Genomic DNA, 12,170 nt, shown 5'->3' with positions numbered 1-12,170 from the left:
GTTTGTGGGCAGTATACAGACCTCAACCTCTTAGCACAAGAAATCTAGACAAAGCTTAAAATAATGTGGGGGGGGGGGAGGCCCAAAAACAGGGACAGATTTTAAATATTGCTCTTCAGTTGTTAGAATGGCAGGTTTTTTATTAGCATGCATTTTCTAAAGGATATGCAGTCTGAAACTAAAATATATGTCATTATCTAGTATCTTCAATCCTCAGTGATTTGCTAGAAAATCACATTTTTTTCAAGAACATAACGAAAATACAAAGCAAAAATCTGGACATCCTGCAGAAATCTATACAGTTGAGAGCTAGTAAGTTAGGGAAGCAAGTAATGTTACAGCTTCTCTATAAGTAAGTAAAATGCACCATGAAGACTTCAGTCAAGTTAAACGGCTTCTAGGGTTTCTCATTCCTTGATGATTTTTGAGTACAGTTAATGTTAAGTGAATATATGTCCTGTTGTGCAAGTGCTTATTAAGAAATATTTATTGATCCTTTGGCTGACTGCAGCCATGTGTTGGTTCCCTCCTTATTTCATAGTTCATTATTGAGGCTCTGAGAGTATGCCGTATCCCCTGTGCCTGATCTTCAGCTGTGGTGTACTAGGGATGCCTACATTGTCTCTGTATTTTGTAGTTACAATAAAGAAAATCACTGTTTGAGTCTTGTTTTGTCCTTTGTTCTTTTCTTATCCTACCTGTTGCATCAGATTTATCTCGCTTGTCTTCCTTCATGCATACACGTGTAGTGTGTGTGTGTGTGTGTGTGTGTGTGTGTGTGTGTGTGTGTGTGTGTGTGTGTGTGTGTGTGTTCCATTCACTTTTTTCATTCTTTTTGGAGTCTCTTACCCTTCTGCTGCATTTGTTTCTCCTCAGTGGTGCCAACAAAATCCTGTCATAGATCTAATGACAGGTAACTCCTCACTCTCCAGGGAGAGTGTGCTATGCAGCATCTACCTAAGTGAGATCACTCCCCCTTCTCTAAAGGGGAGAATAGTAGGTGGTTATCATTTGTGCAGCCTGGGTGTGGATTTTAATATGTAAAGGGTGAGAAAACCCTAACTGAGAGCAATGTGTGTGATGTCATATGCATCTGGGGACACACTTACTTGAGCCTGTTCTGCTTCTCAGCTGCCAGTAGCCTGTTTTCCAACAGGGCTACACACACTGGTCTGCACTTGAAGGTGTCTAGCTGCAAGGAGAAACCCATATCCTTCCCAATGGGAAGATGAATTGATGTTGTAGGCCACTCAGTTCCCATTCAACTCTTATAGCACCAAAGCTGACAGCTGGACATGGATTTTCTTGGTCATTTAATGGCAAACAGCTTAAAACTAAACTAAACCACAAGACCCGCAGATTCACATAACCATCCCCAAAAGATAAACAAAACACCATTGTCCTAGTGCAGACAGAAAAATTTAAGTATTGCAGTAAAAAGGTACCCTAAAATGCTTAAACAGTCAGGAAAAACGCAGTACATAGACATTTTTATAAATATGAACAAGTGTGTGTTTATGTATTTATTCATATTTATTTCCTGGGTAGTGCACTGCCTGTTAATGACCATTCGCTGACAAGTCTCTGGTGAATAAATGCATTCACAAGGAGCAAACAGCATTGTATTCTTAAATAAACATTTCACAAGTAAAAGTATAAAAATATGAATATACATAAAACAAATACCACACCATCACAAATACCAATAAACATAAAAATATCTACAAGTATTCCAGAAATTACCTAAAAAAACAGAAAACCCTTACCCCAGGTTTCATACTAATGGTAGCCATGACACCTAACCTGAAAGGGGAATTCATAAGTAGTGGCATGACTCGGAGACAAATGTGCAAGGAGTTCAGTGGTCTACACTGTACATTTTGACATACATACAAATGACTGGATAGCTAATTGAGGCATAAGTGACATGCAAATGCAGCCAGGCAAAACATTTTTGAGATTCTTAGCTGTATATGTATCAACTTGTGCATTTTGCTGTGAATTGTACAAAGACGCACAGCATGTGGACTTTGTAAATTGTCAAAATGTTAGCAAGGGCAGCAGTCTGCACTTAGTAGTGCTTGCTTGATGTTCATCGTGTTACCCTGCTGCAGTCATCACACTTGGGTTATCCTGCCATCAGGCGGTCCCGCAGTCGGCCCGAATTCCAAAGTCTTGGTCTGGCGTCGGTTGCCGTCGCTTCTTCCTTGACGTCAGTGTGCCAGGGGTATATAAGAGGCATCCGACGCCATCTTCTTCAATCTTTCTTGCCGCTCAGTGCCCGAAGCAGAAGCAGTTCGCAAGTGCTGGTCGGCTGACACCTGAGATTTTCGATTCGAATTTCAGTCCGAAGTCTTCAATAAAGCTAAGTACCCCATTGGGGAACCTTTTCTTGCCTCAGTCCTATGTCAGAAAAAGTTAACAATTGCATTTCTTGTGGGAAGCAAATACCTCATAAGGATTTCCATTCCTATTGTATTCCTTGCCTAGGCCCAGACCACGACATCACAGGTTGTCGGTTTTGTGCTAGGTTTAATAAACGAACTATCAAACGCCGTTTTGACTTCGCACGACATTACTTTGGTAGGAAATTTAATTATATCATGCCATCAGAGCAGCCGACGACCAGCATGTGTAAAAAACGCAAGGATAAGGACAGGCAGCCTAGGAACAAGCCAGACTCTGAGGCCTCTGCTGGGCCTGTCGCCGGTTCTCCGGTTTTCAGTGAGGTGCCTACGCAGCCCCTGACGACCGCAGAACTGGAACCCCAGACCGCTGCGGATGCTCAAGCGGAGTGTACTAGGCCTATGCAGCCATCTTCATTAGGCACTTCCGACACCGGAGCAGAAGTAGACCCCGGTGCAGTGGAAACACCTTCAGTTGCAGAAGGTGTCTTCAGACCGACTACACTCACCATTAAATCTTATGCTAAGCTTAAAACTCCTTTAAAACCAAAGAAGACTGCACATCAGTCTACAGTTCAAGGCTCCATGCCTAAGAAACAGATGCTTAAGATGGCCGAAGATTTGATTACCCTAATCAGGGGTTCCCATCCCCCTCCTGATAAAAGACCAAGACAAGAGGAGGATTATGCTTCCTCCGACCAGGTTTCAATTTCCTCAGATTCTTCTGAGGAACAGGATTACACTTTTCCACCTTATGAAGACTGATACTGAACACTCTATTCCCTCAGCATCTCCCCCTGAAGACTACTCCTTTGGGGAAACTTTACATACCATAAGGGAACATTTCCACTGGGAAGGCCAGGACTACTCTGATTCTAAAAAAAGGCTCCAAGAGTTCCTTTTACTACCCCAGCACAGACCTCTGGCTATCCCTCCAGTATTAGATATTGTGGGTGATGTTTACCTGGCGTCTAGTCTAAATCCAGACTCTCTACCTCCTGCTCCAGCCAAGCCAGATAGATACTACAGAGTACCTGACTCAAACAAATTCCTTTATAAACCCCTGTGGCTGACCCAGAAACAATTTCCCAGGGTCCTAAGGGAGCTAAAGCTTCTATGGCTAAACATTCTGTGCCCTTTGAAAGGGATTCCAGAGCCCTAGATAGATGGGGAAAGAAAATATACACCCCAGCAACTCTGGCTAGGAGAGCATTAAATTGTCAATTTCACATGCTGAAATATCAGCAGTTCCTAATGTCTCAATTAAAACACAAAATGAGTACACATACTGAACAGTCTGAATTCAAGGAAATGCAGGATCTGTTGCATGCAGCTGAACAGGTGGGCAAACATACTTTACAATGCGGATTTGATTCATTGGAAGCTTCCTGTAGAGCAGCTGTTACTGGCTCTGTCATACGTAGACATGCTTGGTTAAAAGAACAAACCCTTCCTGATCATGTTAAAGCAAAATTATTGGATGCACCTTTACAGCAGGATGTATTATTTGGTGACAAAGCAGAAGAGGTTTTAAAGAAAATGGGGGATAAGGCAAAGTCTATGCATACGGTCAAGGATTTTTTGCAGGTACAACCCCCTCGTTTCAGCAGAAATTGGCCAACAAAAAACTGGTCCTTTCCAGCTTCTGACAGATCACAGAGGGGCAAATACAGACGCCTAAGGGGCAGAGGTCAGTTACAAGGCCCTTTCAAACCTCGCCAATGGGGTACTGCTACCCAGAAAGGAGGAGAAGACAGGCCCCAAGCTAGCAGAAGACAAACACAATGACTCAATCCTCAAACTGCCAAGCAAGTCTCTCCTGGCAGCTCCCTTGGGAGGAAAATTAGCATTTTTTGCAGACAACTGGCACATCATCACAAAAGACAAATGGGTCCTAAACATTGTCTCTCAAGGATACAGATTCCACTTTCATACCTTACCAAGGATAAAAGGAATGCTAAACCTGCCACTAAATCAATGGGCAGAGGCACAAAAACAAATTACAGCTCCCATGGACATGAGAGCCATTCAACAGGTAACCTACAAAGGAGCAATTACAAGGATTTTACTCAAGACTCTTTCTAGTCCCAAGAAAGGACAAAGCATGGAGACCCATTCTGGATCTTTCAGTTCTGAACACCTATCTGCAAGTACCAAAATTCAAGATGCTAACACTACAGCAGCTTCTTCCCATGCTGGGCAAGAATGCTTGGCTAGTAACGTTGGACCTCAAGGAGGCATACCTGCATGTCCCTATCAGACAAAATTGCAGAAGATACCTCCGCTTCATTGCAGGTTCAACACATTATCAATTCTGTGCACTGCCCTTTGGCTTATCTACTGTGCCCAGGGTCTTCACAAAATGCCTGGCACCAGTAATTGCATACTGCAGACAAAGAGGAATTCAAATATACCCATACCTGGACGACTGCCTTATTCAAGCAGAAAGCAAGGACATTCTTTTAAGGCATCTGGCATTTGTCAAACACCTTCTAAGTTGCCTAGGGTACACAGTAAATGAAAAGAAATCAAAACTAGTGCCCTCACAAAACATAATATTCCTGGGTACCAGCTTGAATACAATGGCCCAGATGGCTTATCTCACGCCAGACAAGCAACAACAGCTGACTCAATATTTCAAAATAATGGCAACAAAGACCCAACTCCCTGCAAGAAAAATTCTGCAGGCCTTGGGATTCATGGCATCTTGCATACTACTAATACCATTTGCAAAACTGCATATGAGGAAATTACAATGGTACCTGAAAAGCGTATGGACTCAGCACAGCCACAGCTTGGAAACAATGATACCACTCATTCCCTGCCTTCAACAGGAGTTTCTATGGTGGGCACAGGCATGTCATCTCAACAAGGGTCAGCCTTTCACCTTACCCACAGCCAGGCAAACTATGACAACAGATGCATCGGACTATGCCTGGGAGCACACATGGCAGGACAGTGCATTCAGGGCAAATGGACAACAGATCAGAGGCATCTGCATATCAATCAAAAAGAAATACTAGCAGTACAGAATGCCCTAACAGCTTTCAAGGACCTCTTACATCCAGGACAACTAATAATAAAGACAGACAATACCACAGTAATGTGGTACATAAACAAGCAAGGGGGCACACATTCCTACCCTCTCTGCAGGCAAGCAATGACCTTGTGGAACACTGCACTGTCTTACCAGGTTCAATTACAAGCACAGTTCCTGCCAGGAAAGAAAAACACATTGGCAGACGACCTAAGCATAGACATCATGGATTCACACGAGTGGAAACTAGATCCACAAATATTTGCAATGATAGCTTAAAAATGGGGACTCCCAGACATAAATCTGTTTGCAAGTCCCCAAAACTACCAACTTCAAAAATTTTTCACAAGGACATTCCATCCACAAGCTTGGAGAGTGGACGCCCTATCATTTAGTTGGAAAACATTAACAGTGTATGCCTTTCCTCCACTGCTTCTTCTAGCAAAGGTACTGCTGAAAGTCAGATTAGAGAGGCCACAAATGATGCTCATTGAACCAGACTGGCCACGCCAGCATTGGTATCCAATTCTAAGGAACATGGCCACGGCTCACCATGGATTTTACCACAGATTCCTCAATTGCTCACCCACCGAGACAATCAGATTCTACACAGCCAGCTCAAGACTTTAAACCTGGCTGCATGGCAAATGACCTAAACAACCAGCCAACACCTTTATCCAAAGCTGTTATGGTTGTCATTCTGGAAGCCAGGAGGCCCAGTACCAGGAAAACCTATTCAGACAAATGGAAAAGATTTTGCGTCTGGAACCAGGCTAAAGGCCAAAATCCACTTGATCCAAACATTCCTCAGATTCTACAATATTTAACTGAGATGTTGCACAAAGGACTTTCCTTTTCATCTATTAAGATCCACTCCTCAGCAATTTCAGCTCATTACAACACGGGTCCTCCTTTATTCTCACATCCACTCCTAAGACAGTACCTCAGAGGGGCTAAGAACATAAGACCACCAAGGAGAGCACCAACACCTACTTGGGATCTCAACTTTGTTCTGGAAAAGCTTACACTGCCGCCCTTTGAACCAGCATTTTCAGCTGATTTAAAATTTCTTTCATGGAAAACTGCCCTGCTACTAGCAGTAACCTCAGCTAGAAGAGTCTCAGAGCTGCAGGCACTAATGGCAGTGGAGCCTTTCCTCATTTTTCAAGACAGAGTCTCTCTATGAACTAACCCTTCCTTTATGCCAAATGTGGTATCCGGTGTGGCCCTTAACCAAACCATTCATTTGCCCACCTTTTTCCCAAATCCCCAGAACAAAGGAGAAAGACTCCTGCACTCTTTGGACATTCACAGGCAATTACGTTACTACTTGGATAAAACTAAGGCTTTCAGAAAAACTGACCAACTCTTTGTAGCCTATGCTATAGGATCACAAGGAAAAGCTGTCTCTAAACAGACCATTTCTTAATGGATAGGGCATTGCATATGTTTCTGCTACACGCATCATGGGAAACCGGTACCTGCTAATGTTAGGTCCCACCCCACCTGGGCTACAGCTACATTAGCAGCCTTTCTCAGGGGAGTACCAACCAAGGATATTCTGGAAGCTGCAACTTGGAGTTCAGTGCACACCTTCACCAAACACTATCACTTACCTCTATATTCTAAGACTAGAGCTGGTTTTGCCACTGCAGTTTTGCAGGGCCTACTAGCTTCTTCTAACCCTGTTTAACTTCACCTCCCATCCTTAGCTTTGGGATTCAACCCAAGTGTGATGACTGCAGCAGGGTAACACGATGAACATAGTACAGTTTTGTACCTACCATAAATGTAGATGTTCGAGTGTTCACCCTGCTGCAGTCCAGGTTACCCTCCCTCCATCCCCTCTGTACTAGCTGAACTTATCTATACCACTCTATCCTATACAACCTCTGTGGTGTATTTGCTTGTGCCTAAAGGTATTGTTTTTATTTTTATCTAGCTATATATATATATATATATATATATATATATATTTATTTTGCCTACCTATTGGGGGCACCTGACATCTGGGGCAAGAAAAACTGAAGAAGATGGCGTTGGATGCCTCTTATATACCCCTGGCGCACTGACGTCAGGGAAGAAGTGACGGTAACCGATGCTGGACCAAGACTTTGGAATTCGGGCCAACTGCGGGACCGCCTGACGGCAGGATAACCCAAGTGCGATGACTGCAGCAGGGTATACACTCGAACATCTACATTTATGGTAGGTACAAAACTGTACTTTATATATAAAACTCTGACTACAGCTCCAAAGGCAAAGACTAAAGCACCACGAAAGACAAAGAAACAAGTGCAGCAAGCCCATGGACAGGCCTCCATGTCTAAAAAACAGATGTTCAAAATGGCAGAAGACCTAATTATTTTGATCAGGGGTTCCCATCCCCCTCCTGAGAAGAGGCCTAGGCAAGAGACAGAATGTGAATCTACAGATCAGGTTTCCATTTCCTCTGGTTCCTCTTCTGACCACGAATACTCTCTCCCTCCCTATGAGGATTCCAATGCTGAAGAATCTATCCCTTCAGTCTCCCCTCCTGAAGATTTTTCTTTTGGGGAAACCCTGCATACCATGAGGGAGCACTTGCACTGGGAGAGCCAAGACTACTCAGAGTCTAAGAAAAGGCTTAGAGGTTTTCTTTTACTACCTCAGCACAGGCCTCTTGCTATCCCTCATGTTTTAGGCATTGTAGATGATGTATTTTCTGTCCCCTGACTCTTTACCCCCTGCACCTGTTAAGCCAGACAGATACTACAGGGTTCCAGATTCTCATAAATTTCTTTATAAAAGCCCTGCTGCTGACTCAGAAACTATTTCTCAGGGTCCCAAAGGGGTCAAGGCTTCCACTGCAAAAAACCCTATCCCCTCTGATAGGGATTCAAGGGCACGAGACAGATGGGGGGAAAAAGGTTTACACTTCTGCTACCTTGGCTGTGAGGGTTTGAAATTGTCAATTTCATATGCGTAAATATCAGCAATACATATTGTCACTGCTTAAACAGAAAATGTTAAATTCTGCATGTGCAGAAAACAAAGAAGTGCAGGATTTATTGCATGCAACTGAACAAGTGGGAAAGCATACTTTGCAATGTGGTTTTGATTCTCTGGAGGCCTTTTGCAAGGCTGCTGTTACGGGTTCTGTCATTAGGCGACATGCTTGGTTAAAGGAACAGAATCTGTCTGATCATGTTAAAGCAAAATTATTAGATGCTCCATTACAGCATGATACTTTGTTTGGTGTTAAAGCAGAAGAGGTGTTGAAGAAAATGGAGGACAAAGCAAAATCTATGCAGACAGTTAAGGATTTCTTACAGGTGCAGCCACCCAGATTTAGCAGGAACTGGCCTACAAAGAATTGGTCCTTTCCAGTGTCAGACAGGCCACAAAGAGGCAGATCCCAGCCCCAAGGCTCATACAGGCCTAAACAATGGGGTGCTTCTACCTCCAAAAGTGGAGAAGACAAATCACAGCCGTACAGGAAACGGTCCCAATGACTTTCCTCTGCCAGAACCAAGCACTTATCTTTTGGCAGCCCCCTTAGGGGGAAAATTAGCACTTTTTTCACAAAATTGGCACATGATCACCCAGGAGAAATGGGTCTTGAACATAGTGTCTCAGGGCTACAGGTTCCACTTTCACACCCTGCCAATGGCAAAAGGTATGCCAGACGTGCCACACAATCAATGGGCACAGGCACAAAAGCAAGTTTCATCCCTCATGGACATGAGGGCCATTCAGCGAGTGCCACAACAAGAGCAGGGACAAGGGTTTTACTCAAGACTTTTCTTGGTGCCCAGAAAGGACAAAGCCTGGAGACCAATACTGGACCTGTCTATTCTAAACACCTTTCTGGACGTTCCAAAATTCAAAATGTTGACTCTGCAGCAGCTACTGCCTATGCTGGCAAGAAGGCTTGGCTCGTAACTTTGGACCTAAAAGAGGCATACCTGCATGTCCCAATCAGACAATCTTGCAGAAGATACCTCAGATTCATAGCTGGCTCAATGCATTACCAATTCTCTGCACTGCCCTTTGGCTTATCTACTGTGCCCAGGGTCTTCACAAAATGCCTGGCACCAGTAATTGTATTTTGCAGACAAAGAGGAATTCAAATATATCCTTACTTAGACGACTGCCTTATTCAACCAGAGAACAAAGACATTCTACTAAAGCATCTGGCGTTTGTAGAAAGATTACTAATTGGCCTAGGGTACACTGTAAACGAAAAGAAATCAAAACTAGTACCCTCTCAAGAGATAATATTCCTGGGTGCAAGCTTAAATACAACTGCCCAGATGGCTTATCTCACGCCAGGCAAACAAAGGAACTGACTTCTTACTTCAAAATGTTGACAACAAAGATCCAGTTATCTGCAGGCTTTGGGCTTCATGGCATCCTGCATTCTGCTAATTCCATATGCCATACTGCATATGAGGAAACTACAGTGCCATCTGAAAAGTGTTTGGACTCAACATTGCCACAGCCTGGAAACAATTACCCTCCTTCCGTGCCTGCAACAGGAGTTCCGATGGTGGGCACAGGCCTGTCACCACAACAAGGGAAAGCCATTCACTTTACCGACAGCCAGGCAGACACTAACAACGGATGCATCAGATTATGCCTGGGGGGCCCACATGGCAGGAAAATGTATTCAGGGCACATGGCCCGCAAGCCAGATGCATCTTCATATCAATCAAAAAGAGATGCTAGATTTTCAGAATGCACTGACAGCTTTCAAGGATCTACTTCATCCAGGACAACTACTGATAAGGAAGGACAATACTACAGTCATGTGGTACATAAACAAGCAAGGAGGCACACATTCCTACCCCCTTTGCAGACAAGCCATGACTTTGTGGGACACAACATTGACTTATCAAGTTCACCTGCAAGCACAATTCCTGCCAGGAAAAATAAATACTCTGGCAGACGAACTAAGCAGAAACCTCATGGATCCCCACAAGTGGAAACTGGATCCACAAGTCTTCAGCATGATAACAAGGAAATGGGGATGCCCAGACATAGATCTATTTGCTTCCCCTCACAACTGCCAACTACAGAGATTCTGCACAAGGACTTATCACAAGCAAGCATGGAAAGTGGATGCTCTGCTGGAAAACTCTTAACAGTATATGCCTTTCCTCCTCTGCCTCTCCTCCCCAAGGTACTCCTAAAGGTCAGACAAGAGAAGCCAAAAATGATACCGATTGCCCCAGATTGGCCACGCCAGCACTGGTACCCAATCCTAAAGAACTTGTCTCAAGATCCAGCCTGGATATTGCCTCACACTTCTCACTTACTGACCCAACAAAACAATCAGATCTTGCACAGCCAACTCAGGACCTTAAATCTGGCAGCATGGTGGATAATGTCGCCTCTCAGAACATTCCTCTCTCCAAAGCTGTAATGGATGATCTGAAGTAGGATGTTCATTTGTCAGCAACCTGTGGGTTACGGATCCGATATCGGATCCGAGCCTGCAACTTGTTTCAAGCTAATGGATCCGAGCTCCTAGCTCCTCCCTTCACCCATAATCCCCTGCTAACCCTCCATGACCTCAGATCTAGTTTGCTGCGCTTGTGGATGGCTGGATCTTCTTGAGTTCGTCAGCTAAGTGGAATTTTACTGCATTTATCTGTACTTTTCCTGTCAGAATTTTTCTTTTTTAGTTAAATTAAATAAGAAAAAGTGTGTAAGTGTTAAGCTCCCTTATTATTTTTTCTTTAATTAGTTCCCCCTCCCTTCGCTGGTCGTTAGTGTGTGCGTGTGTGTTGTGTTTCTTTTTGGGGCCTGTGTGTGTGTGTGTAGTTGTTTTTTTTCTTTAAAAAAATGGCTGAGGCCCCAAAAGCCATATTTTCCAAATGTACCGAGTGTGGCCATAAGCTCTCCCTGGCTGATGGCCACACTTGGTGCGTTCGGTGCCTTGGGGTTGAACACCTTACCTCAGGCTGTACCTTCTGTGCAGCGTTCAACCCCAGGGCACTGAAAGAGCGGAGGTCGAAGCTGGTCCTTGCGGGACTTTTACACCTGGACTCTGCTTCGGCCTCCGCTACCTCTGCTGCTCCCGTGGCTCCACCACAGCCTGTAGTCGCTGCCACTCCTACCCCCCTGCCTCCGTCCAGGACTAAAACTCCCACTAAAGTGACGGAGAACAGGGAGGCCAGGAGGGAGAAGCACCACAAGCGGCGGGCCGAGACCTCCGTTTCGGCCCCGCCAGCTAAGCGGGCTTCTCCCTCCACTGCTTTTAGGTCTCCTCCTCCTCGGCTCCGATCCCCTTGTTTCTCCCCAGGGCCCGTGGAGGAGGAGACCCGATCTCCGTCGAGGTCATCGAGGCAGCATTCCAGGCCTGCCTCGGTGGCCTCTTCGAGATCGACTTTTAGTTTATCCGATGCAGACTTGGACCGGATGATGCGAAGATTCATCCAGGCCCAACTGCAGATGGGAGTGCTCTTGCCCCCCCCCCCCCCAAGGGGGGAGCTCGACACCTTTTTTCCACCCTATTGCTCCTTCTCCGATCCGCTATCCAGGTTCGGAGCATTCGGAGCAGAGCAGCATTGGAGCTGGGGGTGGGTCGGCACCGACAGTACTTGGTACTTCGGATGCGACCCTGCCCTCGAGCCTGTCGGATCCGACCTCTCGGAGCCGTGGTCCGAGCTTCGGATCCAGGGGATTCAGTTTGCCTTCGGCTCCGTCCAGGTCAGAGCCCACTGGTCCTTCGGATCCGACGG

The 12,170-nt window shown here is 45.0% G+C and overlaps 1 protein-coding gene across 1 annotated transcript in view; it reads left to right on the top strand.

Annotated features, from left to right (window-relative positions):
* The window catches only part of LOC122812929 (lethal(3)malignant brain tumor-like protein 4), a 2,410,392-nt gene that overhangs the window by 1,361,080 nt on the left and 1,037,142 nt on the right, over positions 1-12,170 (top strand). The window lies entirely within an intron of this gene.

This window comes from Protopterus annectens, chromosome 1.part1 (genome assembly GCF_019279795.1).
Source record: "Protopterus annectens isolate FY-2018-M chromosome 1.part1, PAN1.0, whole genome shotgun sequence".
Taxonomy (NCBI): Eukaryota; Metazoa; Chordata; order Ceratodontiformes; family Protopteridae; genus Protopterus; species Protopterus annectens.
The sequence above is the reverse complement of the archived record's forward strand: the minus strand, read 5'-3'. Positions and strand labels throughout refer to the sequence as shown.